This window comes from Falco rusticolus, chromosome 3 (genome assembly GCF_015220075.1).
Source record: "Falco rusticolus isolate bFalRus1 chromosome 3, bFalRus1.pri, whole genome shotgun sequence".
NCBI classification, from domain to species: domain Eukaryota; kingdom Metazoa; phylum Chordata; class Aves; order Falconiformes; family Falconidae; genus Falco; species Falco rusticolus.
The window spans coordinates 57,977,163-58,003,202 of NC_051189.1; the positions used below are offsets into that span (position 1 = coordinate 57,977,163).

Sequence of the window (26,040 nt, forward strand, 5' to 3'; positions counted from 1 at the left end):
CCCATGCTCAGGGACTCCTTATTGAGCAAGTAAAACCTTGTATCCACAGCTGCAGCTGTGACTGCAAGCTGGAGTGCATCACAGTGCTAACAAAAGCAATTACAGAAATATTAAGACCTTTAGCAAACCCAGGCAGGACAGTTAATTCACCTATCACTAGTGATCTGATTGACTTACAACACCAGGGAGGAGAAGAGCTGCTAGGGATGCAGACACTCACTGCCTGTGGGGCAGCAAAGGGTCAGGTGTTTGCCCCCTTTTTAGCAGTAATTTGGTACCCAAGGGCTGTGTGTGCCTTTGAAGTGCAATGCAGTTATTTACAAAGACTCCCATCAACCAGCCCATCGTGTAACTTCAGAAGAAATGACACTGTAATAGCAGACATAATATTCTTCTTGCAGAGTCTGCAGTTCTCCGACACGTCTGCTTGACTCTCCTTTCATAGCGGACAAACCTCCCGGCAGGAACCAGTTAACAGGGACAGCAAGGAGCAGCACCAACACACAGCAGCTCTGGAGGAAGGCAGTCATGTATTTAAAAAGGAAAAACCACCACCAAGAAGCCCACAAAAAAGCCACACTATTTTTTTTTCTGGGAGGTGAGTGGGAAGGCTTTCAAAGCATGGCTTTTTTTCTGTTTTGGCACAAAAAGTACTTTTCCAAATTGAAATCTTCCATTAGGCTGGCTTGGAAAACGGCATGTGGTTTACAACCATGGCTTGTTCTTTTCAGCTTTGCCTCCTCTTCCAGGTTAAAGTCAGCAGCTGGGAGTGTCTCTGGGAGGAGAGTGTAAGAACCACAGCATCCCCAGCGTGTTTCCACTGGCTGGCTTTGGGATCTGCAGGTAGTAAACACAAGCGCTCTCCCTAAAAGGACCTTGCTTGGCAGGATACTGAGGGAAAAAAATGAGACTATTGCTGAGGTGGGGAGCAAAAAGAAGTTGTTATTTGCTGGCACAGGGAAAAGGAGCAAAGGATGCTGAAAGGGTACTGGGCAGCTGCTTTTCCGGCTGCTCTGGGAGCCAAGGGAAGAGCCTTTGATCTGCTGAGCAGGCCTGGGCTTGCCGCCAGGACCTATATCCTTTCTCCAGCAGTGACAGCAGGCTTCCTCGCTAGATCCTCTCCGATTGCAGAGTCAAAAACAAGTGACGTAACTCGTATAGGGACCTCACTGAAATGTTTCTATTATCACCAGCTCTGCAGAAAACATATGCTACAGATGCCTCAATCTGAAATTATCTTCTCATTCAAGGCGGTGAAAAAAAACAACCCCAAAAACCCCATGAGGTCCTCTGGATAACATCTTGCAAAGCCTCATAAAAAACCCTGTAGTGTACTGGTGAATTAAACAGACCCATTGGTTCTACAGCTGAACTACCATGTCTGCACAGCACCTTGGCCAAGCAAGCCCTCCCCCAGATTTTAATGTGCTTTTACCAATTGTGACTGGGAGATTCGAATAGGAATATGGCTTCCAGACCTATACCTTAAATGGTGTCATCAAGGTAGTATTTACTAAAGAACGAGCTGTTATAAAATAATTGCCAACAATTCTTAGTGCAGAGTGATGTGAAAACCAGCCTTCTTGATTTATGGCAGTGCCCAAGAAAGGGGAATACGCAGACAGCTGTGTTCCTTAGCTCTCAGACCAAAACAGCCAGCATATACAGAATTTCCTCTGGCGCCAGCATGCCTTTAGTGCTTATCAGCATGACACGCTACCACCATCACTGCAGGTAAATTCTGCTTGAATGCAATTCAGGCTTGCATCTTACCCCAGAACCAGCCAGGATTTGAAAGTCCCACCACACAAGCATTTGAAGCACACAAACATGCAACATTCTATTTCTAATGAAACTAAATCATACCTTTTTGCATGATATAACCAAAAATTCACTTCACCTTCTTTGCAGCTCAACAGCTTTTGCAACACTGCCTCCTGTTCCTTTTGAAGCTTACCGTCACTACTGAGATGCAACCTTGCAAGACGCTAGGAGTACTGGCTCAGGAGTTTGGACGGTCCCATAAAGTTAACTCAACCAAGCAGTTCTAGTCTCTCAATAATGCTTCCATATTGCTATCAGGTACTTGCTGCTTTGTATTAATGTTACTTGCATGGCAGTAGTGCTTCTTTCAGGTGGGGTCCCCTGCCAGATGCACTGGGTGGCTCTGCATTAGTTCTTTTTCCCAGGTCATAGTTTAACACTGTGGGATGCGATTGTTGTACCAGGTGCATTGTTTTCACCATGTCCAGCTTTGCTGAACACAGCTGAAGCCCTGATATTTGGGTCAGGTTCTGTCTCCAGCCATTATCATACTGACTTCAACTTGCTCTTGATGAAACCTTTAGTCCCTGGTGCTACTGGGGCACCAGTTTCAATCTGTGATGCTGCCTGCTGCTTTTCACAGGGACAGAACCTGCAAAGATTTTGTGCTCTTTTTTTCTCCCCCAGCTGCTAAGTTTTACTGAACCTATCAGGCATTGCTACACATGAGAAGATACTTTAAACACAAACTCATTAAGAAGTTGGGTGTATTGAGAAAAGAACAAACCACAGAATATGAGCAATGAGTTCTGAAATGATTGGCTATATTTTGCATTCTAGCACACACAATCAAATTTTGTAGAGTTCTTTTTGAACCTATGCACCTGAAACCTGTTTTTTTCCCACTTGAGACACTGTCTCAGTTGTGTGCAATTACTTGAAAACAAGGCAACACACATCAGTGGAACTCTTAGCTGGCGTAAACCCATGCTGACAATTAGGCTTTCTATCAATTTTAAGAAGCTGTTGTGCTCACTGTAACACTGCAAGAGCAGCCAAACATCCATCTCGTTACAGCTGTCTTGGACAGTGGCTAAGGCAGGCTGCTCAAGACAAGAACAAAGTAATGTTCTCTCTCCCAGCCACTCTCCCAGCTCAAGTGACTTGTAGTTTAGCAATTTCCCTAGTCTGATGTGGTATCCTTTGCAATCCCTTAAAGGATTTTATTTCATTTATTTGTGTGGTTGCTTCTTGAACTCATATACTAACAACAAAACATCTAAATAGTTTTACACATTTCATAAAAATGGTGCATTTTCTTCCCTATCTGTGTGCAATTTCAGTTTTTTTGGCGCACTCATATCAATATACCACATGTGTGATTGCCTTGTTGCTTTTATCTACCCATAATTGTTTGCCTCACTGCTGATAACATTGACTGATGCAAAGACAGAGGTGTAAGCAGAAAGGAGACATTTGCAGATGTGGAAACACTTTAAAATAAAATGCCTGTCAAACAGAAAAGAACAGCACTGATTGGGAAAGAAATTATCTTTTCCATCTTCCTACTGCATGCTGCTAAAGATGCAAAGTTTCTTTAAAAGGACAACTTTGAAAAGGTAGTTGGTGCTTCAATTTTTAAGAGAACTGAATGATGACATTTTTTGCTACATAAATACTTGAAGCTTCATTCATAATTTGTCATCAATAATAAACACACATGTGTAGAAATATCACTCAGGTTTATAGTAACTTAAAACTAATATAACTAGAGATAATGCTGCAGAACAACAGGAAGCATACAGCAGCAAAGCCCTCTTTACTCACTGTCCACAGCTGCATATAGGATTAAGCTGTGACAAGTAAGCTGAAGGATTTGCCAAAATTATCATATGGCAACATGTTAATAAGCTGGAATTTGGCCCAAAGAGATGACACAAAAACTGTTTTGCTGTGACAGATTTTGCCTGCCATTGGCTTTTTGAAACTGAAGGCCCATGATGACTTGTTACTCACCTTCTTGATGCGGTGTCAGCAAGAACTACTGGGACCTTCTTTCTGGAATTCAGTGCTAAACAGCCCAAATTTGGAGATCAGGAGGGAGATCTAATGCCAATAATTCTTCAGCTAGTAGCTCTTCTTCTTATCCTGTATCTCATGCCTGTGACTCTGGGATAAATCACTTAAAGGGCATCACATACGTACAGAGCACTCTAAATTGGTACCAGCCAGACCTTACTTAGCATAGCAGGCTTCTGGAACATAGAGGTGGGACTCAGCCTGCTGGAAAACCAGCTCAAGCTATATGCTTTTGCAATCTAGTGGTAATAAAAACCATCAGCCTATCTCCTAAGCCTCTTCTTCAGACTGCTGACAGTTCTGTGTCTAGTATGTAACTGGCATCAAACAAAGGGAGGTAAAACACTCAGTAAACCAGATGTATGGCAGTTATCATAGTTTCCACTTAATTTTTGCTCAAATTTAATAATTGCCAATCTGAAATGGGAACAGCTGACTGGCTGTAACATATAAAAAGTATGTTCATATTTATATATGTCCCTAGTTTCCTTCCCCACATGTACACGTTTGAAAAGCCTCGTGTTTTGCAGCCTTCACCCAAACATCTGCAATCACTTATGGAATAAAACAGTCTGCCATCTCAGCCTAGGCTTTTCAATGCACACTACAACTGATGTCGTTTTGGTATTTCGAATTTTCAAAAGAAACAAATAGGTTTCCAGGCAAACCACATCACAGAACATGCCATGGTTATCAGTTCAAAGAGCCTCACTGGCTCAGCAGCTAGTGCTGTGTTTCATCTAGTCTTCCTGACTGAGGTCAGGCAGGGAAATCTAGTGCAGGAATACACATCTGCGTATATACAAATAGCTTCAGTCTTCAGTTGTTCTCTCCCACTGCCCCCTGAAATAATCCTCTGCAAAGCACAAGAACTATCAAGTACAGGCTTGGCCAGGGGTAGACTTCAATATGAATCATGCTATGTTCTAGAGCGTGGGTGTTTTGCATGTCATTTTAGGGATGAAGGAAAATTGACTGAAACAGAGATTGTAACTGCACTATCCCATACATTACTGTGAAAAGGTCCCTCAAACTTTTTTACAAAACTGTATTCTGCTTACATTTTGTCTTTCCTCTAGCCCACACCAAAGCTAGGGTGAGAAATAAGCTCCCTAATGATCCCAGAGAGTGGAAGTAAGACCGGATTCAGGATGGAATGCTTAGACCTTCACTTCCCCAATTTGGCAAAAGAAGCTAGACATATTTTGGGTTCCCAAAAAGACCCAGCATGGATCCAGGCTTCAGTGAGTAACAGATTAGACTGGACACAGTAGAGGCAAAGCAGAACTGCCTCTGGGGCTGCTCCTGGCTAACCTGAACATGGTTTCAGTTAGTAGCCTCAGGCAAATCCTGGGCTGATGCCCACGCAACTTTTTTTAAGCAAATTCATCTGCATAAATGAAACTAAGGTGTTGTCGAAAGGGAGATGAGAACATGCTAACAGCTCAGCATCGGTAGGTATTGAGTGAACACTTTGCTGACTAATCCTGGTGGGCTGCCAGTGATAAAATTACATCAGGCTCCAGTAAAAGTTCTAAACAAATATCCTTTACTAAAATTAGAGGAATAAACTGTTCAGAGGACTCAAAGGACTGTTGAGTTTTTTATTACGTAAAGCCTTTGGAGTAAGATGTTACACTAACTTGGTAAATGGGTTTGAACATAGCTGAGACAGGGAAAATATGGTGTAGCAGACACTGTATTTCAGATGAGGTGGAAGGGCTACGGTTTCACAAGATCACAAACATCAAATGAAGTGTCTCAATACCTTGGTGTAAAAACTTAAGATAGAAATGGAGAAAATGCAAAAGATGGCTGCAAGAGTGACTCAGGAGTTTCACATTTGGAAATCAGTCCCTGTGTTGTCACTGGGACTACTGTCCGGTGCTTCTCCCTGTTTGCAGTCTGGCATATGAAGTCACACACCGCTGTGACTAAGATTAATTTTATTTTAGGTTATGTGTCCTCATGAAAGAGCTCCAAAGGATGCTGTTCAAAGTAGGCATTCAAAAGCACAGGTTTCTAAAAATGTGTTATTAAAGAAGAACTATATGAGCATTTCTTATGTATTTTCCCAAGGGCAAGCTGTCCATTTTTTCTTTGTTTTTATCCCTGAGATGTGGGATTTCTTCTCACAGACACAGATCCTGAAAGATCTAGTAAGAAATGATTCTTCATGTTACAAATGCCTTGTCTGCTGTCCCTACACGCTGCCTGGCAAAGCCTTTTGAGCTTTGAGTAACATCACTTTTATTACTTTTGAATGTAAGTAGTGCTTGGCATTGCAGATTTTAACTCTTTGTAGTGCTCTGGTTTTACACAAATATGATAGCTCCAATCATTTAGTGTCCTTTCCACAGGCATGCTTATCTGATGAATGAATTTAACATTCATAAGCATGTGACTTTCCTTCATGTCTGCCTTGTCCAACAGTATGGTACTGCTATTCCTTTTTGACTTGAGGTGCTAGTCAGTTTTGGATTAGATGGTTGCTATTGCTAGGAAAGGACCGTGGTGATGGAGTAAACATCAATCTTTGAATCTTTGCTAACAAAGAATAAAGGGAGTCTGACTTCCTTCAGCTCTGTAAGAATAAAAGAGACAAAGATTTCTGTTTTTCAAATCTAGGCTGATATCAGCACATGCTTAAACCAAAAATAGTCATTCCATATTCCCACCACCCACCCCCAGTGTCATACCCTGAGGTTTTCTGTGCTATATCTAGCAGTTTTGATGTACCTGTGTGAGTTCCTGTTGTTTCTGTCACATACTGATAGGTACAGCTCAAACAAATCAATGCCCCAGCTCCTGTGTTTCTGATTGCACTTTGTTCTTAAGAGATGTTCACTATGTTTTTATGTTTAGGGTATTGCTTCAGGTCTATAAACCAGCTTGTTTTGGCTATCTGTACTTAATGGAGGATGGCTGCTAGACCCACAGGCTCCTGTGTAGATTCTCCCCTTTCCCCAGCAATCCAATGTTCTTCAGGCCAGCCAGCAGGATCAAAAGCTACTTTACAAAGAACATTTCCCTTCACCTCAGGACTATAATACTGATGCAGAAGAAACACCCGCACTACTCGGGAGCTGCGGGCAGGTCACATAGAAATATTTTAGCCTCACATAGAAATGTTGCAAGGAAATGTTTAAAAGTCTATAATGAAGACATCCTGAATGAATGGACTGTTCACAAAGGATCATCTCAGCTCCTTTCAGAGCATGTATTAAGGATGGGGTTTGATCGTAGTTGTCTTCAGCAGCAGGACCAATGCAGATACCTTAGCCACTTCATGCCACTTCTGCAACATTACATTCCTGCCTGTACCAAAACACATCACACATCAGTTGGATGGTGCTGTCAAGCAGATCAGGTGCATGATACATGTCACTGCTTTTACATTTAGTTTCTTCCTTTTTTTTTTTTTTTTTTACAATCCAGATTCACAGCACAGCTCCAGAAATAGCTGTATTAACAGAGTTGGAGGGAGCAAGACACTGTGAAATAGGGACAGAGATACTCCATGACAGTATCACTGCTGAAGACAGTGTGCTATCACTGCAGCCCAACTTTAGGGGCATGGAGCAGCCCCTACCTTTCTACTGACTATGAGAGCAGCTCAGGAAGATTTATTTTCCTAAGCTGAAGTTAGCCTTTATATATAACCTTTACTTCTCTCCATAGTGCAGGAAGATTCAAATTTGTACACTGATTTTTATCTTCAAAATGAGGAGCAATGTATTACTTTGCAACCAAGGAACCAGAACAGAGATACTGATACTGATATTTAAACAGATTTACAAACCCAAACCTACTTAAACATCTGGTCTGCATAGGGGTTTCTGTGAATTTTACCAGGCACCTATCCACATCATTAAATACCTAAATACATTTCTCCTTCTCTACATTCATATTAATGTAATTAAGATGAGAATTTGATTTTAGTTCTCTCAGGGTTCTTTTTTAACTTGAAGAAAAATATTTACTGCCTGGATAATTATTGTATGGTTCTGATTTAATGAATCAACAATTAAAAATTCACTTCTAATAATGCCCAGATCTTTTAAAAGATCTCTATAATGCAAGTCATCCACCTGCATGCATGAAGCGTCTTCTATGTTCACCATCAAAACAATGCCAAGATCCTCTTTTTGTGCTGGTGAGCTCTGTAAAGCTGACACATCTATGAAGAGAATAGGCTCATCTCCATTAGATCTTACACACCTGCAATAAAACTGGTAAAAAAAAAAAAAAAGAAGTTTTTTTTTGCAGAATCCTTCACCATGGCAGCATTGTGAAAGCCAGGGGTATACAATTTAACATCGGGCTGAACCTGGATTTACTTTCATATTCATCAATGAAGGGGTGATTTTTACAGAATACTCTTTCCCAGAACAGAAGAAAACTTTGAAGTCTTCTGCTGAAAAGACAGTTGAATTGTGTAATGAGCTGATCAGCTCATATGCAGAAAGTTAAGCATCTCATCAATAACAGAAACTGAAAGCAGTCAGTGCAGAAGCATTAATTACACTTGGGGAAAAAGCAGCAGGTGAGTCTCCACTTTAGTCCATTGTCTTGGAAGTTCAGTGGTGAACTGGAGAAGCTTCCCACCTGCCCCAGCATTGTGTGAACTGTAATGGAGTTGGGTCAGTTTGTTCATTGAAATGTTTTTCTAAAAGGTACTGGCGTAGATTTGCCTGGGGGCTGTTGCTGTGTTTTCTTTGAATCAGTTACGGCAAATAAGGCAGTTGCAAGATCCTTTATATGAAGAGCCCAGGGGATTCATTTTTCCTGGTCCAGGCCAGCTGAGACTGTGAGCAGAAGGACAGACTTTCAGCAGGCACAAAGTACAGGTATAGCTGCTGAAAGGGCAGCTCATTTCCAGTAAGTAGATAACCCACTCACTTCTTTCCTATCTGTGTACCCAGATCTGCTTCCTCTGAAAACTGGAGCACCTGGGGAGATGGTTGTATCCTGGTCCCTCTCCAGCATGCAGCATATCTGGGGACCAGGACTCTGAGGGTCTGAGGACTTCACCAGTTCAGACTCGGACACACTGGCAGAGGGAGGGCACGTGTGGATGGACGAGGAGAAAAGGCTCATTTAATAAACAAGTGAAAAAGGTTATTTCTTATTTCCTGCTCATCAAGCTCTGGACACTGAACTGCAAACCTCTAGTATTGCAAACATCTTAAAAGTTACTGGATGGTAAGCGGGTAGTATGCAGCAACTGCTTGGTGCAAAGGATCAGTACATTGGAGTCAGCACTGAAAAACGGTGAAGAGCGCAAACTCTTTCAAACATCACGAGAATGAATGGTTTTACCATTTGTATTTTTGTAGTGTCACGTCATCCGAACTTTTTTCTTTGGTTAGAAACCTCAGTCACCCTGTTACAAGTACCGTATCCCGAGGCTCTCCTTTCCCAGCTCTCCAGTAGAACAATACCTCCCTCTGGTGTTTGCCTGCCATTGTTACTGCCTCAGCCACAGCCCCTGGAAACCCTGCCAAAAGATGTTTATACTACAAACCCTCTTTCCTCGGCCGATGGCGTTTCAGGCTTTGGGCAGGAAGGAGGGTGTGCACCCACCAGGCACCCACCCGAGGCACCCACGGCCGCAGGCGGACATCACCGCATCGGGAAAAGCGGAGCGCCAAACTGCTTCTGCTGCCGAGCCGCACACGGTGCCAAAGACTCATTAACATGCTCCCTGCACTTATTTAATTACATGAACAGTAGGCTTACTGCAATGCATCTGGTTGCTTTATTTGATGAATACAGGATCTTACCAACCCAGTCCTGAGAAGGTCAGGATACATATAGGGATATGTCAAGTGGCTGGATGATAGTTCAGAGTTAATGAATTACTGTGTTCTGCTCTTGGGACAGACAATGTGGAACTGTCATTCAGCTGCAAACTTATTTACAGGAATGCTGTCACAGCTTCAAGGCTCACATCTGACCTACAAGTGAATTTAAAGCTATATCTGCAGACAGAGGAAGCAAAATGAGACACAAGAGAATTAACCGCCGATCCTTTAGGCTAGACTTTACCTATCTTTTGCTATACTAATGCTGATTGTCAATTTTTTCAATGTAAAATTTAGAAGAAAATATAAAATCTTTATGTTAAATATATATAACACAAGAATCCATAATAAAACACGCAATAATTTTTCCCCCCAGATTTTTGTTGTAATCAGATGATGAAAACAAATCTGCAATACAAGGTGAAGGAAACTAAATGCTTGAAATCTGCATTTTTCCAAAGAGAAGTGGCTGTTTTGCTGGGCTGTTTAATAGAGAGTTCTTCCAAAGAATCATGCTATCATTCAGCTAGGTGCTCTCTCCAAACAGCCCACAGTTTTTTTTATATTTGACCTAAATGTCTGGAGTTTTTTTTTTTTTTTTTCTATTTTCTTCAGCATATCACAGAACATGAATCTGTAAGCTGATTATTGTTGCTGTTAATACACTTCTGAATGCAAACATCTTTGCACATTATTTCAAACATTGGTGCATAGAGCTGAAATCAGAAAAGTTAAAAGAGCTTGAAAGCTCATACTAAATCCTGACTGTCTGGCTCCCTGGCCAATGCCTCATATTATACAAAGTGTGTAACCCTACTGCACCTTTGATGTAAAGCAACTACCCTATAATGTGCTGTAATCTCTCACTCCCTTTGTCTCTCAAACAATAATCCTCTTGCACATGGTAATCCTCAAAATCACATATGCTCTTTAAAGCTTTTCTTTTAGAAATTATTCATATCCATTTTCCAGGCACTGGAAACTAAATATTACAGAAAACCTGATTCTTCCTTCTTTCACCACAACAGTCTGAATTTTTCATATTCCACATCACTGCTTGGCTGGAACTGGATCAACAAAATAAGTAAACAGTTTCTAGTTGTCCAGCAAAACAATAGCATGCCAAGTTTTTGTTTGGTCAAGGCACAACATGTCTGGGAGAGTTAACAGGAAACAAGTAAAATGACATTTTCTATTCGGGTTGTAAAACAGACAATTTAATGTAGCTGTCTAGAACAATTAAAAAATATGTCCTCCTGGGCTACTCAAACAAGCTAGCAAAAGAAAAATTCCCACTCCACAGTAATAACAAGCCCCTTAGCACTGGCACCTGGATATTTACAAGTGTGCTACCAGCTGCTCAAAGTTTCATTTTGCAAGATTAAATGTTTTTAGATGATGCCACCTTAAGTCAGAGGTAGAGGTTGAGACTAGAGTTACTTCATCAGACTAGCGTTTTTATTTAAATAATCGAGTCATGACAACTGGTGAAGACTATAATGTGAATCTCATTAGGCTGAATGTAAGATCCTAAATGACATAAACTGCATTAATTGCAGGACATGATGAATATTAGCCTAAGAGTTCAAAAAAGTATTTTTATTTGCTGACAATCATGCACATTGCCATACAGAATTTGTAGCAAGTTGAGGTACAGCTTCCAATGATACAACAGCACAACCTGCTGATCAGACCATCTCGTCTTTTCCATCCAAGCCCAGCCAGCTTGCCTCACTCCCTCTCTGAAAGACCAAGCACAGAGCACAGACAAGACCAAGGAATTTCTCCATGTTTGCTTTTTACAGAGGGCAGGGTCTGCTGCCAGCAGGACAGATTCTGGTTGTCCTCCTGACTTCTAGGGGCATTTTATTCCTTTTGCCCTTGTTGGGAGGTGCTTTCCACTGTCCCTGGGCATGGGAATCACCCATCCACAACCCCTCTGCATTGGTTGGTCCTACACAGCCGCGTTGTCCTCCCTTCTCCCGGGCCAGTGGGCAGAGCTGTGGCTCTGGGTCAGCTTCTGACTCACAGCAGCTGCCCTGGGGGTGGCGGGTAAATACACCTGAGCTTAACAGCACAGCTCTCTGGCATCCTGAGTTAATGTTTCACAGTGTTTGTCATTTAATCCTGTGACTACAAGAGGCTTAAAGTTTCTTCTGAAGTTCTGTGAAACTCTCATCCTCATACAAAATCAAAACTATTTTGCACTTACTTCATTCAGATAAAATCACAGAATCACAGAATCATTTAGGTTGGAAAAGACCTTTAAATTCATCAAGTCCAACCATTAATTCAGCACTGCCAAGCCCATCACCAAACCATGCCCCTAAGCACTGCATCTATCCATTTTAAAACACCTCCAGGGATGGTGATGGCACCACCTCCCTCGGCAGCCTGTTCCAATGTTTGGCCACCCTTTCAGTGAAGAAACTTTTCCTAATACCCAATTTCAATCTCCCCTGGCATGAGGGGGACGTAAGACTATAACCTATACCTTGTGAGTCACAAACCAGAATGCAAACTCCCCAATTTCGAGAGTTTGAGGGAAGGAATCTTGATGGTCTCTCAGCCTAAGCAGCTTTGGATCTTGTTGGAGGTTTAGGGGTGCCCTGCAGACCAGCAGGTCTCTCTCTGCAGTGAACTGCAGTAGCACGTGTGTCGAGGCTCCAAGACTGCCACCCAGGTGTAACAAGAACAATAAATAGTACTGATAAACACTCCAAGCTGAAGTGGGCTGCATGTGGGAATCAGGCAGTACTATTTCTAAAAGAAAGGCAGGAAATTAGGCTCTCTTATGCCATTTCAACTGTTTACAGTAAATCAGCAAAATTAATGGTTCTAGCAGAGAGAAACTCTACTCTCACTGAAAAATTCACTGTACTCCAAGCAAGCTAGCCAAATATTAATTTCCTTACAGCTGTTTTCACCATTTATATCCTTGATTTGCAAAAATTAAGTCAGCTGAATTTTCTCATGAGTGCAAACATTTGTGTTGCAAAAAATAAGAAACTCAAGGATTTAATAAATTTTTAGGAAATAAAGTTAACTTATCAACTCTAAGTGCTTCTCATCTCACATGAAAGTCCAGAAACTCCAGATAGATATAACACTCTTGGGTAACCTGACTGTTTGCATGAAGATTTAGATTCTAAGTGTTGAAGGCTGTCAAAAGGAACCAGTCTAAATTTGATGAGCAGAAAAAAGTGAGGTAAACCACAAAGGTTACAAGCAAGACACCTAGGAAGACGCTAAAAATTTTTCATGCAGATACATCAATGAATACAAAAAAGTAATCTCATGTCCTCCATTCCTCTCTCTAAGGAGGATTAGAAGTCTAGCGGTCACAGGGAGCATGCTTGCTCTCTTTAGTCCTCACCCAGGTGATAACAACCAACTCTAGCCTGCCAAAGATTAATTAAGCAATCACTTTGCCAAACTTTGTTAGCAGTGTATTGATTAGAAACACACAGCTTTTAAATTATGAAATACGTGTCCTTTTTCAGTTTCTGAATTTTTAAAATCAGCGTAATCACTTCTAAATCACTGCTTTAATGTTTGTTTATTGAAAAACAAATTACTGAGGTAAGAGCTAATAGTTATAATTAATACTATTTTTCTTTCATCTTAATTCTTAATTGAAATGAGATTAAATGATCAGAAGTTAAAATAGAAGGCAAGGTAAACTGACTGCATATATGTTATTACTATGAGAAGAAAACTTTAGTATTCAGATGAGAAGCTTATTGTTATCAGCAGTTACGAGACTGGAATCAGAATGTCCAGATCAGATTTCAGGCTCCAATTCCCTTTTTATTTCAGCTTTCTTATCAGTGATATGAGGCTAATAATCTTTGCTTTTCTCATTTATGGATTGTTTCAAGGATGAAAAATACAATGTCAACTTTGAATATTATCATAATTAGTTTTAAAAGTGTAAATTAAATAATGAAGATATATCATAAAAGTAAAGAAATGGGGTATTTGGAACCATGAATGCACAATACTGATTTTTTCAGGAAATAATAGCAGTCTGATGAAGAAAAATTAATCTTTTTTTCTTCAGTGGCAAGGAAACAAAATTTCAGAAATCACCGTATGACTTTTTTTCCACATATTTCCCACTGAAGAGGCCCATTCTGAGAGTTAAAACTATTACAGATGCAACTATCTTCTGATGTATGTATGGCTAGAGTCTAAGATTTTCAGTTTATGGAAAAGTGGTTGTATAGACAAAGAACAGGAGTTGGGATCTAGTAAAATATTGTAGTTAAGTGGATTCCAAAACACCTAGTGATAAATAAATAAAGAAACTACAAATCCCTATTTGATTACCAAAGTGTATTTAAAAAAATTAACCCCTGCCACTTGGAGAATTCATGGAGAACATCAATGGTATAATGGCTTAACTAACTTCAGAAGAAAAAAAATTGTCCTTAAAGTATTAAAATTAATGCCAGCAAAAGTAATCCATCAGAGTAAGATAACACATGACAAGCATAATTGGCTGATTATTTCTCCAGACAGTCAGCGGAACAAGACAAATGACAAAGCTTACAAGTTACAGCAATTTATCAGTTGCTTGTAAACTAGTTTAGCTATATTGTCTTAAAGTGTGTGTTGCTATACATCAGGTAATGGTCTGATTCTCTTTTTCACTTCACGAACGTCACCTGGTTACTTCTACAGTGGATTTCCTGTACTGACACCACTGATGAACATGGGAGTGAAATGTTTTGGAAAATGTGGGTCTTTAACATTTTTATTCTTAATCTCAGCAAAACTTCACACCAACATGTACCTGCTTATCATTCAACGTTACCTAGTGGACACTGGCATGTTTCCTTTCAGACGTGACAGTCAAACCTCAAGTTTTACATTTATGTTTATGACTGAAACACAGAAATTCCAACTCACTTCACACTTCCAGGCATTCCTAAATCAATATGATGGCTTAAGCTCCAATGTGATTTTTGGTATAAATTCATTTGTTCAGGTTGTAGGACTAGGAATTGATTTATTCTTTCAAAAACAAACTCAAAATCATTTTATAACCCTTTCTAAAAAACCTTCAGGAGCAATTTAGTGAATCAGGGATACAATATGGATAACCTACGACAAGGTGTATGCAAAGGTGTACCTTTGCACGCTGTTATTTTCTATGGAGAAGTGTCAATGCTTTTTATGACCTGAGGATCCATCTGTGTACTATATAATGTGAAGATAAGATCAAAATGACAGAATTGTAAAAGTGTCTGTAAAACTACTAGATTTTGCACACTGACACACTTACTTGCATGGTGCTACACATTCTGTCCTAACTGATTAAAATCTGGAATAATTCTAAAATAAACCAATGTGACATCAAAAGTACAACACTATGATACTTTTGAAGTGTGTTTTCTTTTCCTGCAGAAAATGAATCTTTTATTAATTGCATTCATGGCTAATATGACAGTTATCTGAAGAAAAATAGTTTAATGATAGGCATTGGTCTAGGTATTCAATTTCCACAGAAAAAAAAAGGAAAACATATGATACCATTTGGCTGTCATAAAATCATAGAATCATAGAATCATTTAATTTGGAAAAGACCTGTAAGCCCATCTACTCCAACCATTAACCTAGCACTGCCAATCCCACCACTAAACCATATCCCTAAGTACCACATCTACACATCTTCTAAATACCTCCAGGGATGGTGACTCCACTACCTCCCTGGGCAGCCTGTTTCAATGCTTGACATTTTTGGTGAAGAAATTTTTCATGATGCAATCTAAATCTCCCCTGGCACAAGTTGAGGCCATTTCTTCTTGTCCTGTGGATTGCTACTTGGGAGAAGAGACCGACCCCCACCTGGCTACAGCCTTCTGTCAGGTAGAGAGCAATAAGGTCCCCCTTGTACCTCCTTTTCTCTAGGCTAAACAACCCCAGTTCCCTCAGCTGCTCCTCATAAACCTTGTGCTCCAGACCCTTCACCAGCTTTGTTGCTCTTTGTACACGCTTCAGCACCTCAGTGTCTTTCTTGAATTGAGGCACCCAAAACTGCCCACAGTATTTGAGGTGCGGCCTCACCAGTGCCCCAGTACAGGGGGACAATCACTGCCCTAGTCCTGCTGGCCACACTGTCTCTGATACAAGCCAGGATGCTGCTGGCCACCTTGGCCCCCTGGGCACACTGCTGGCTCATGTCCAGCTGGCCGTTGACCAGCACCCCCAGGCCCTTTCCCACCAGGCACTTCCCAGCCGCTCTGCCCCAGCCTGTAGCGCTGCGTGGGGCTGGTGTGACCCAGGGGCAGGGCCCGGCACTGGGCCTGGCTGCACCTCATACAACTGGCCTCGGCCCATCGGTCCAGCCTTACCAGGTCCCTCTGCAGAGCCTGCCTGCCCTCAGGCAGGTCAACACTCCCACCCACCTTAGTGTCACCTGCAAACTTACTGAGGGTGCACTCGATCTCCTCGTCCAGATCATAGATAAAGATATTAAACAGGACTGGCCTCAATACTGAGCCCTGGAGAACACCACTTGTGACTGGTCGCCAACTGGACGTAACCTCATTCACCACCACTCGTTGGGCTCGGCCAGCCAGCCAGCTTTTAACGCAGCTTAGAGTAGTACACCTGTCCAAGCCATGAGCAGCCAGTTTCTCCAGGAGGATGCTGTGGGAGATGGTGTCAAAGGCTTTCCTAGGGTCCAGGCAGACACATCCACAGCCTTTCCCTCATCCACTAAGGGGGTCATCTTGTCACAGAGGGAGATCAGGTTTGTCAAGCAGGACCTGCCTTTTGTAATTCCACGCTGACTGGGCCTGATCACCTGGTTGCCCTGTATGTGCCACATGATGGCACTCAAGATGACCTGCTCCATAACCTTCCCCAGCACCATCAGACTGACAGGCCTGTAGTTCCCCAGATCATCCTTCTGGTCCTTCTTTAACATGTGCATCACATTTGTTAACCTCCAGTCAGCTCCAGCTAACCTGCCAATTAGCCAGGACTGCTGATAAATGATGGGAGGTGGCTCAGTGAGCACTTCCACCAGCTCCCTCAGTACCCTGGGGTGGATCCCATCCAGCCCCATCGACTTGTGTATCTCAGTGGTGTAGCCAGTTGCTGACCATTTCCCCTTGGATTATGGGGGCTTCATTCTGCTCCCCATCCTTGTCTTCCAGCTCAGGGGGCTGGGTACCTGGAGTGCAACTGGTCTTACTATTAAAGAATGAAGCAAAGGCGGCATTAGAGTATCTCAGCCTTTTTGTCATCCATGAAGATGTCATCTTTTGTCATTTCAAAGTAGCTTTAAAACCTTCAGTTAAGATATGTAGGTCTATCATTATGTCAAATCCCAAGCTTTTAACACCAAACATATGATTAGTGTTGTCAGATCTGTCAAACACAGCAACTTTGGCAGGTATTAAGTGCAGTAGCACTGACTTTGTTGTCAGCAGTTGGTTGGCTCTAGCAGGTCCTGCTGCGGGATTGGATTGGGGTGCCTCTCTGGGAGGGCTCCCTGTCTCCCTCTGCTCCTGGCAGTCCCCTGGGGTGACCTTCTGGGATTTCACCTTCTCTAAAAAACCCTGGGTGAGCCTAAGCACAGGGTGAGCTTTCTCAATGATGAAGGGGCAGTGAAGGGATTTAACAGGTGGCTGATTCCTTGACTTTCTGTTTAATCGACCTTCTTAATGCTGCTGAGATCAAATTATATTGTTTACATTGTGTTATGAAACAGTACTTTGGATGGGGTATTTTCCATTATTATTGAAATCAAGTAACTGACTGCAAAGGGCAGCTGTGCAAGAAACGTATTTTGTAGCCAACACCATATTGTGTTACATTATACTACCAAAAGCACAGCATGAATGTCAGAGGGTGTAGGATTTCACTGGCCCAGGTCTTCTGTAGCTGGATCTTTCCTGAATGAAGATGTATTATGAGAATAACTAAAAATATTTCAGAGTTTCAGTTTTCAAGGAATGGTTTCTTGTACAGTTGTTATGTGCCCAACTCTATATAGCTTAAGCTTTGAAATCATAAACCCAAATATATATGTATAAAACTTATGAAAGCTTTTCATGCCAGAAATTGATAATTTCAACTTTGATACATCAGGTCCTTACAGGATTTGAAAGAAGCAGCTGCACAGGACAATTAGGCAGCTGGAGATCAACCCTCTGCAGCGATATAAAGCTCCAGTTTCTGAGCCTGCAGGGATATGAAATATCAGGTTTTAAGTATGACATCTCAACATGCAGAAGAGCTGTCACTGCTGTTTTCAGTTTCAAGAAGGGAAATTATTTCTGGGGGTAAAGCCAAATTTAAAGAGGGAACATTCTGGGGTTGTATTAAAGATAAAGCTGGAAACTCTTTGAAATGGCAAACATATTTGAAACAGCATAGTATGTCTTCCTTTCAAACATTAATTATTGCTCCATCTACCTTTTCGGAAATACTTGATTCCTAGCTTTGTTTACAATGTGTTTGTGTGTGATAACTCTTACAACCCAAAGGCAAAATGGTAACAACCTGTGTGATCACTTGGCTCCACCGTTTTTCAGTCTCTGCAAATTTATTTTTAATAATAGCTTTTTTATATTTGTAAATTTATTAAGATGACTCATCAGATCTGTAGATCCTTTAAGTATTGTATGGACAGCATACAATAGTGCTCTATATATACCTACAAAGAATTTTGAAAAAACTGGAGGGACCTCCCTCAGACCTAGCCAGGTACAGTAGGATTCCCAGCAGTGCTTAGCTCCATTTGCATCCTCTGGCTATAGAAGAACATGTGATAGTTGGAATGAGAGTCTCATTATGAACTCAAATGGTTACAAAACCCGTATATTGGAGGACCCAGAGGAATATGCACACAGGGGCACAGGCTACAATTGAAACTAAACTCAAGTTGAGGAGAAATCAGAAGGCAGAAGTTTAGTTATAAGCTGTATATTATATATTTTTCTATATAGTCAATGTAACTACCAATCAGCACATAACACATAAGACTTCCTAGAGGATGCTGGAAGAACAATATATGCCCTGTACTCAAAATGTAAAGATTTACAGCCCTTATAAGCCTTAAATTAGCCCCACTGGCCATTTCTTCACAAAATGGTTACTAATTCAGTACACAGAAAAAGCAGTGCTCATCTGATCAGCAGCTCTCCCCTACACTGGGTTTTCTTTCTTGCTCAATGTGCAGTCCCATCATAGGTCTGCCAAAAATAGCTGACACTGCACCCAAAAGACAGAATTCCTATTTTCCTTGGTGGCTAACATTTTCTTTCAGAAAAAAAATAAATGTTTAGGATCACCTTCTGAGGAAAAGAGAGGTTAATTACTCCCATTTCAGAGGTGGGGAAATGAGAAGCAGAACAATTAAATTTAAGATTACCTACAATTCTGAGTCTGCAGTCTAAGATGCTGGTAATTTTACAGATTGCATCACCTCCTGCATGCAGGGGAGAGATCCCTGTGACTTCAGTTCTACCTCAGCACTTCCACCAATTAAGTCTGCATCTCCAGCCAGAGACTCATGAAATGAGTTCAAAGCAGGCAGACGTGTCTCTGCCCATGGCAGGGGGGTTTGGGACTACCTGGTCTTTAAAGATCTCTTCCAACCCAACCCATTCTGTGATTCTATGGTCCTATGACACTGGCAAGAAATTACTTGTTTAACATCACACAGGAACTTTTTGTTGGAAGCGGGAAGAATCCAGGTCTCCAGGTCAGCTTTCCATGGGTTTAACTATAAGCCCATCCTTTTTAGAGGTGCAGTTCCCTGGTCTCATTTGATCCACACTTTCTTCTGCAACAAATTAATCTTGGACTCAGAGGACAACAGCTTCCCTTATTTCATATTCCTAGACAACCCTGGATTATCTCCTGAGCAGAATCCAATCTGTTCCCCACAGAAGGCAGGCAGAGACCTTCAGGAAAATACAGTAAACCTTGCAATTAAGGATTATGACATACAGTAGGTGCACAATGGAGCCAAAATAAGCCTGTGGAGGTAAGTTTAAGTCCAGAGTTTTCTACTCTATGAATGATTCACTTGATGACTTTAAGCATGACCTTTTAAAGTAATTCTGGATCTATAATTTCCTGTGCTTACAAAAAAGCAATGAGAAAACAAAGTAAAGGAGAAATTTCCACTGTGAAGCATTATATTGGAAAATATGAGCAACATTAAAGAAGACTGAAATCCATCTTGCTGCTGGCTGAAGCACCAGGGGTGACAGTTAACAGGGGCTGCCATGCTCCAGGTGGACTGGAGGGGAGACACACATGCCTGTGGGCATTTACAGATGAAGAAGAAAAGAAAACCTGAGGAACCAAGCCTGGTCTCTGAAGGGGAATGTGGCATGCAGAAATACACATTTCCACTTCTCCTCACCCAGCTTGCACCTTTCTCTGCCCTTTCACCCAGCTTGCTCCCATTTCTTTCTCTTTCTCCAGCCATCCCATGCAATCCAAGCTCACTGTCCTCTTCCAGCAGTCATTCCTCTGGCATCTTCTCCCAGTCCAGACACTCCCTGGACATCCAAGTCACAGTCTTCCCTCCAACAATCCATTGCCCTCTGCCTCTGGCGTCAGGCTCCTTAGCAGTTCCTCACGCCCAGCTTCTTCATTAAAATGTTCATCAGCCTTTTTTATTTCTATGCTGTGTTGTTGAGTCACTTTGAGTTTTCTGTATTTTAAAACTCAACTACTCCAGGTTAAAGTCTAGTAAAACTTACCTTTTCAAGTTTAAAAGGTTTTTCTGAGTCTTTCTGGGAAACTCACTATAAGGAATAGAGCGAATGTAATCTACCTCAAAACATCAACAGACTTGATGTCCTGTCCCAGCTGAATCTCTCTCTAATCATGGTGGGTCCTCTTAGAGATCCCAGTTTAACACTTTTCCTCCTGTGGATTGCTACCTAAGTCTTCTTGCCTCCTATTAGTTTCAGGCTTACCACAGTGCCTTTCTGGCTTCTCATCCATCTCAGAGTCATCAGCAGTTTATGGGTATCCTATCAGGTGACTGTCTTCCTGACATTTACTCTTGCAGCTCCCCAGGAGAGTTTGCTTAGGCAAACACTTGGCCCTGGGGCTGAACATCTATCTTCCAAGGTTTCATGTGAAAATATCAACACAGTTTTTTTTTTTTTTTTTAAGGACATCACCATGGTGTGGTGCTTGAGGGTTTTTTCCCCCTCAGCATGTGAGAAAGCTTTAGCTTTGGAAATAAAACCATCTTGTTGAACATGTTATGCATATCTTTCTGTTTTAAAGATAACCATGGAAGATAGTAAGTGTTCACATTCTGCTTTAGTCTCTTTACTAGGAAGCAATGCTTGCTACAAAATGACTTTAAGGGAATCAGGCATCCACACATTAAGTGAAGGTATCTGGAAGAAATTACTAGCTATTTGCTTTATGTGATTCTCTTTGTTCTAATATGAACATGTATGCATAAATAAAATCAGTTGTTCTCAGGTCTTACAAAAGTGTTCTTCATCTGGGTCAATGTGAAAGGCCAGCAGCACTGCTTGCTGGGGTTTCCTGCTGATGCTAATGAAGAGCAATCACACTGGAGGAGGAAGCTTCCACATCTCAGTTTTCATCACTGGGCTGTGGGAAAGCTATGACCCACTTTTGCAGTTACCTCCAAGAATGTTCTCATTTATTCATTTTCAGTTTGAAATGGTCTTTTGTCAAAAGCACAAGCAGGTATCCTTCAAGAAAAGGTGAACTCATACTGCAACTGCCTGGAACCAATTTGTACCCTAAATTAGCAGTAGAAGCAATGGAACTTATTGATGCAAGTAATGTAAACAGAAAGATTCATTTAAAAATCTCTCAAGATTGAATTAGGCTGACAAATTAAAAATTAACAAAACTGAGGCACAACAGCAGCTTTCAAGAAAATAAGCATTGTTTAGTAATAAATTTGCAAGCCTCTGCAATAGAATAGGCACCTTTCAAGTAAAACACCTGTTGAAGTATTTTCTTAGCCTTCCAAATAAAAAATGTAATTTCACGTTCCTTGTTTTCAGGATCTGATGCCAGTCTCCTTGGAAGCAGGAGGTGCAGCAGATAGTGCCCTCTGTTACACTTTCAGCAGTGCTTCCTACTTGTTATTTTCCAAGAATGTCTGTTTTTCTAAATGTTGTGAGAACAGTTTTCATTTTCGCAAACGACAGGAACAATGGGGCCATGGTAGCTGCACGATTTCCAGAAAAGTGAAAGACAAAGAGCGTGCTGGCAAGGTTCACGCTGTGCTGCAGTTCACACTGAGATGAACTTCACTCCTTGGACTGTCTGTCCTCAGCACTTGCTGCAGCTGTGAAATTCGGGTCTGCACCTTGGCTGCCGTTAGTTACAGGGTGACACAGTCACACATCACAGCCTGTCAAGCACTCAGGCTATAAAGGAACTAGCATTAAGCACACCTGCATGATTTTGTTGTGATTTCACAGATACCTTCAACTGCTCAGCTTCAAAAGACAGGAAATAATGGATTTATTTCTGATATCCAAATTGGATAATCTAGCACGTATTTATTTCTGGGCAAAATTCACTTTGGCTATGGAAACAGTGTTGCCTTCAGTGTTCAATAAGAATCTGTAACATTTCGTTTAGGCTACCTAAAAAGAAAAAAGGCATTAGCTCCTAACTTTTACAATATCAGAACTAGGTTTAATTCATACTACTGCTGTTATCATGCTAATTTTTGTAAAGGGAATTGGTTTTATTTTGAACCCAGTTAACAGGCTTGTATCTTGTGCTGGAGTGGATTCTTTTGGCCAATTCTGACCCATTAATGAGATGAGGGCTCCCTGAAGGCATCAGATGAGATAAATCAGCACATGCATATGCAGTTATTAAAAAACTTGACCCTGTGCCATGCAGTCCATGCATCTGAATGAAATATAGGCCTTACTTTTGCCCATAAATTTTACATTTTTTAATCTATAAGTTGAAAGAACACAATATACTGTAATTGTACTGTATTTGGAAAAACTTGTTCAAAAATAGATTTTTATAAACGAACAATCATGAAGTGGAATTGAGCCAGTCAGATTACTGGCAAAGCTTCCTGCTGAATATGATTAGATAAAAGGAAAACAGAGAAAATTGATCCTCTCAGCAGAATTTGCCATAATTATATGCAGGATGAGGAATTAGCTATTATTCTAATGTTAAATTCCTCAAGTGGCCAGAAGGAACACTCTTGCATAATCTGCTTTTTTGATCTAGTCCATGCAAAATGAAGATCCATAAAAAAGTTAAGAAAAATGGAGATGGGGCTGATCAAGATCTATAAACCTGGTAATTTTTCTTCCTAAAGGTTACAGTGGAAGGATGTATTGGGATTGTCTTACCAGCACTTCTCCAATAACCCACTAGCTTCTGTTTAACAGAAGTTTTCATTTCAAGAAGTAAAATCATTGAATTTCACACATGCATTCGTCCCTGTCAAGTTGCAATCCAAAAAGCCTCTAAATCTCAAGTGCTATTCTTGCAAGGCAACTTCTTTGTGATGGTTCATTGCTAGCATGACCTGAACTCTGCCCTGCTGCACCAGCAATCACATTGTTGTGAATTAAAATCTTGTGTTTTTACCAACACAACAGGACTTCACTGATCACGAGCTTCTGTTTATGCAAGGAGCTCATGGCTTGGAGCACAGCTTTCTCATCGCCACCTAATTCAAGTGGAGATGGTACTAATAAGATGAAATAATACTTCTGAGAAGATACAAATGACTCATGAACACAAAGAGGGAATAGGCTATGTAGCCTAATGAGAAGGGAGGATTGCCCTCAATACTACTGAATGCAGTGAAATAGCAAAAATGAAATTGCGATAGGTTGGCATTTCTGGCTGGTGGGCTAACAGCTGAGTTAGGTAACAGAGGAATTGTGAGCACAGTTAAGCAAGTAGAAAACTTCTCAGTGCATCTACTTTCCAAAAATCAGAAACTTACATAATTATTCAAATTAGCAACATGAAATGGAATCAAAGGAAAAGGAAACAAAAGCAAGAAGCTATGAAAAGGAACAGCTTGTCTGAAAGATAATTATATACTGTTAAGAAGAGTAAGAAAAAAAGCACTATGTTTAGTATGCCTCCAGATTAGCACTGGTCTTTCCTTAAATGCAATCTGCTCTGCTAATTCTCCTCATTTCTTTTATTATAGATGTTGCAAACATAATGGTTTTATAGTTCAGGACAGGGTAGGTGATCTTAGCTGCAGTATTACTACAAGCCACCCATATCCAGACTGCTGAGATGGCCTTACTCTAATTCTAGCTGCTAAAATAATCGCTATTAAAACATCAAAAGGAAAAGAAGGAAAAAGGAAATCTGATTTACTAGTAGGGGCCCAGAAAAATCTCTCAAGTTGTCAGAGCTGTAACACTGTCATCTCCTCTTCGCTTCCTGCAGCCTCCCATGTAGCCCCCATTCCCTTTTTTTCAGCCAGAAGTGACACTTGCCTGCTGGAGCTGCCCAGTTTGTCCAGCAACACACTTGACTGTGAATGCAGAGTTCTCCTTCATGCTAACCAGAAGGGTGCAACTGGGAAAAACCAGAAATTTTACATAAAGGCAAAATTTAAAGAAAATGACTGCTAGAGCCATGAGTGATTAATATGTATGTGAACAGTGGGGAGAGCTGCCGACTGGTAACTTTATGCAATAATGCTTTTAGCAAGTATAAAATATGGCTTTAACAGATAGTATTCCAGTGAAATCAGCTGTATTCAAGAGGTGGCTGTAGAGATGGAAATGTGATTGAGGTCCTGGAGACAACAGCAGCTCTAGCTATATATATATATATGTTGTAACTGATGGGCAAAGGGCATCTGGGACACTGGGTGTTCTTCCCTAGAATTGCCTTTATTTATTCTGGACATATCACCAACCCCAGATGCAGCAAATACTTTTATACCATATAATGTTTAGGTATTTTAATTTACATCTTTAAGATGGAGGCAGATTGCAGCACATCTTTAGAGTTTGTCTCAGAATATATGGTTATGGACTACTGGATAATAATTCCTCAACTGTTGTGAAAATGCCAATTGAAAAGTCTGTGGTCTGACTGCTGGAGGTGTTGCTGGCTGACAAACTAAAAGATATCTACATTTTTCATAGGCAGGGAAAGGTGGAAGACAAAAATCTATGAGATAAAAATAAGTATGGATACATCATCGTTTTTCTCCAAAGCAGAGTTATAGACTGATTGGAGAGCCATTACCTGTAAAAATCAGAATAAATTGCCTAGGAAAAATGGTGACTGACATGAGTGTCATGAGGTCATCAGGTTAGTTTACGAATCAGTATTACTGAGTTTACATGAGATTTAGTTTACTAAGCAGCAGTTTTTATTGAGTAAATGAGCTACCCCATTAGCTTCAGCTTGTCCCCAAAAAAATCTTCATTAACTAACCACTTCTGCCAAACACGGCAAACATCTCAGGCTTGAGTATTGTGGGGAATTACCAGGGACTGAGCCAGAGAAATCACAGTGTAAATACAAGCCTAGAAGAAGACATGCCAGTTGACTTCAACTTCAGCAAGTATTAAAATATGGATTCAGTGGAGACAGACAGAATCGGAAATCTGCAGTGAGAGTGAAGATGAATCAAAGTGCATGAAATTAAAAGTTTTTACAAAAACACATTTTAAGCAGAGCAGCTGATAAGAATCAGCAAAGCAGCTACAGTGAATAGTGGAAAGCTGACCGGCAGATTACACGTGCATTGGTAGCACGTGAAATGGTTGCAGGCCTTGTTGTACAAAATTATTTAATGACATTACAACTTCTAGATGTGAACTTCTTTTCACTTAAAGTAATTTGAGAAATGCAACACTTTCCCCTATTCGATGAAAAACCGTGACTTTGTAACTTACTGCACTTTAAGGGAGATGTATACTAATTTGGATTTTGCAAAACCTATACAAACTGCCCCTGTAGAAAGGTACCCACCTCTTCTTGTTACATTGTCAAAAAGCAAACACGCACCAGTTTTATTTTACAAGTGAAATGTAACAGTATGGATGAGCTAGATATTGCTGACAGCTTGAATTAATAATTTCTCTGGGCTTCTTTCTCTCTCCTAAGAAGCATGATGTCATGCTCCAGTAACAATAATAAGATTTTTCAGGAGAAAAAAATTAGATGTAAAATACAATGCCAGATGATGCCAATGCAACCATTGCTTTTCTGTATGAGAAACTGACAATGTCTCAAGCCCCAAGGAAGGTAACATCATGTAAGTGAGAAAAAGGATAGCGTTTTTTGAAACAGGAAGCCTGGACCAGGTGGATACGCCTAATCCTGCACCCATGATTAATGTCACATGTTCAGAATTACTACATTGATGTTGTTTGATAACCAC

General features: G+C 40.8%; 1 protein-coding gene and 1 long non-coding RNA gene across 4 annotated transcripts in view; one reads left to right on the forward strand and one right to left on the reverse strand.

The window, feature by feature from the left end:
- Positions 1-26,040, reverse strand: part of DLGAP1 (DLG associated protein 1) — a 432,610-nt gene that overhangs the window by 60,907 nt on the left and 345,663 nt on the right. The gene's annotated exons all lie outside the window — the stretch shown is intronic.
- LOC119145171 lies at positions 443-2,347 on the forward strand. The gene is made up of 3 exons (XR_005103335.1): positions 443-598; positions 750-843; positions 1,912-2,347. It is a non-coding gene; the product is annotated as an uncharacterized LOC119145171 (long non-coding RNA).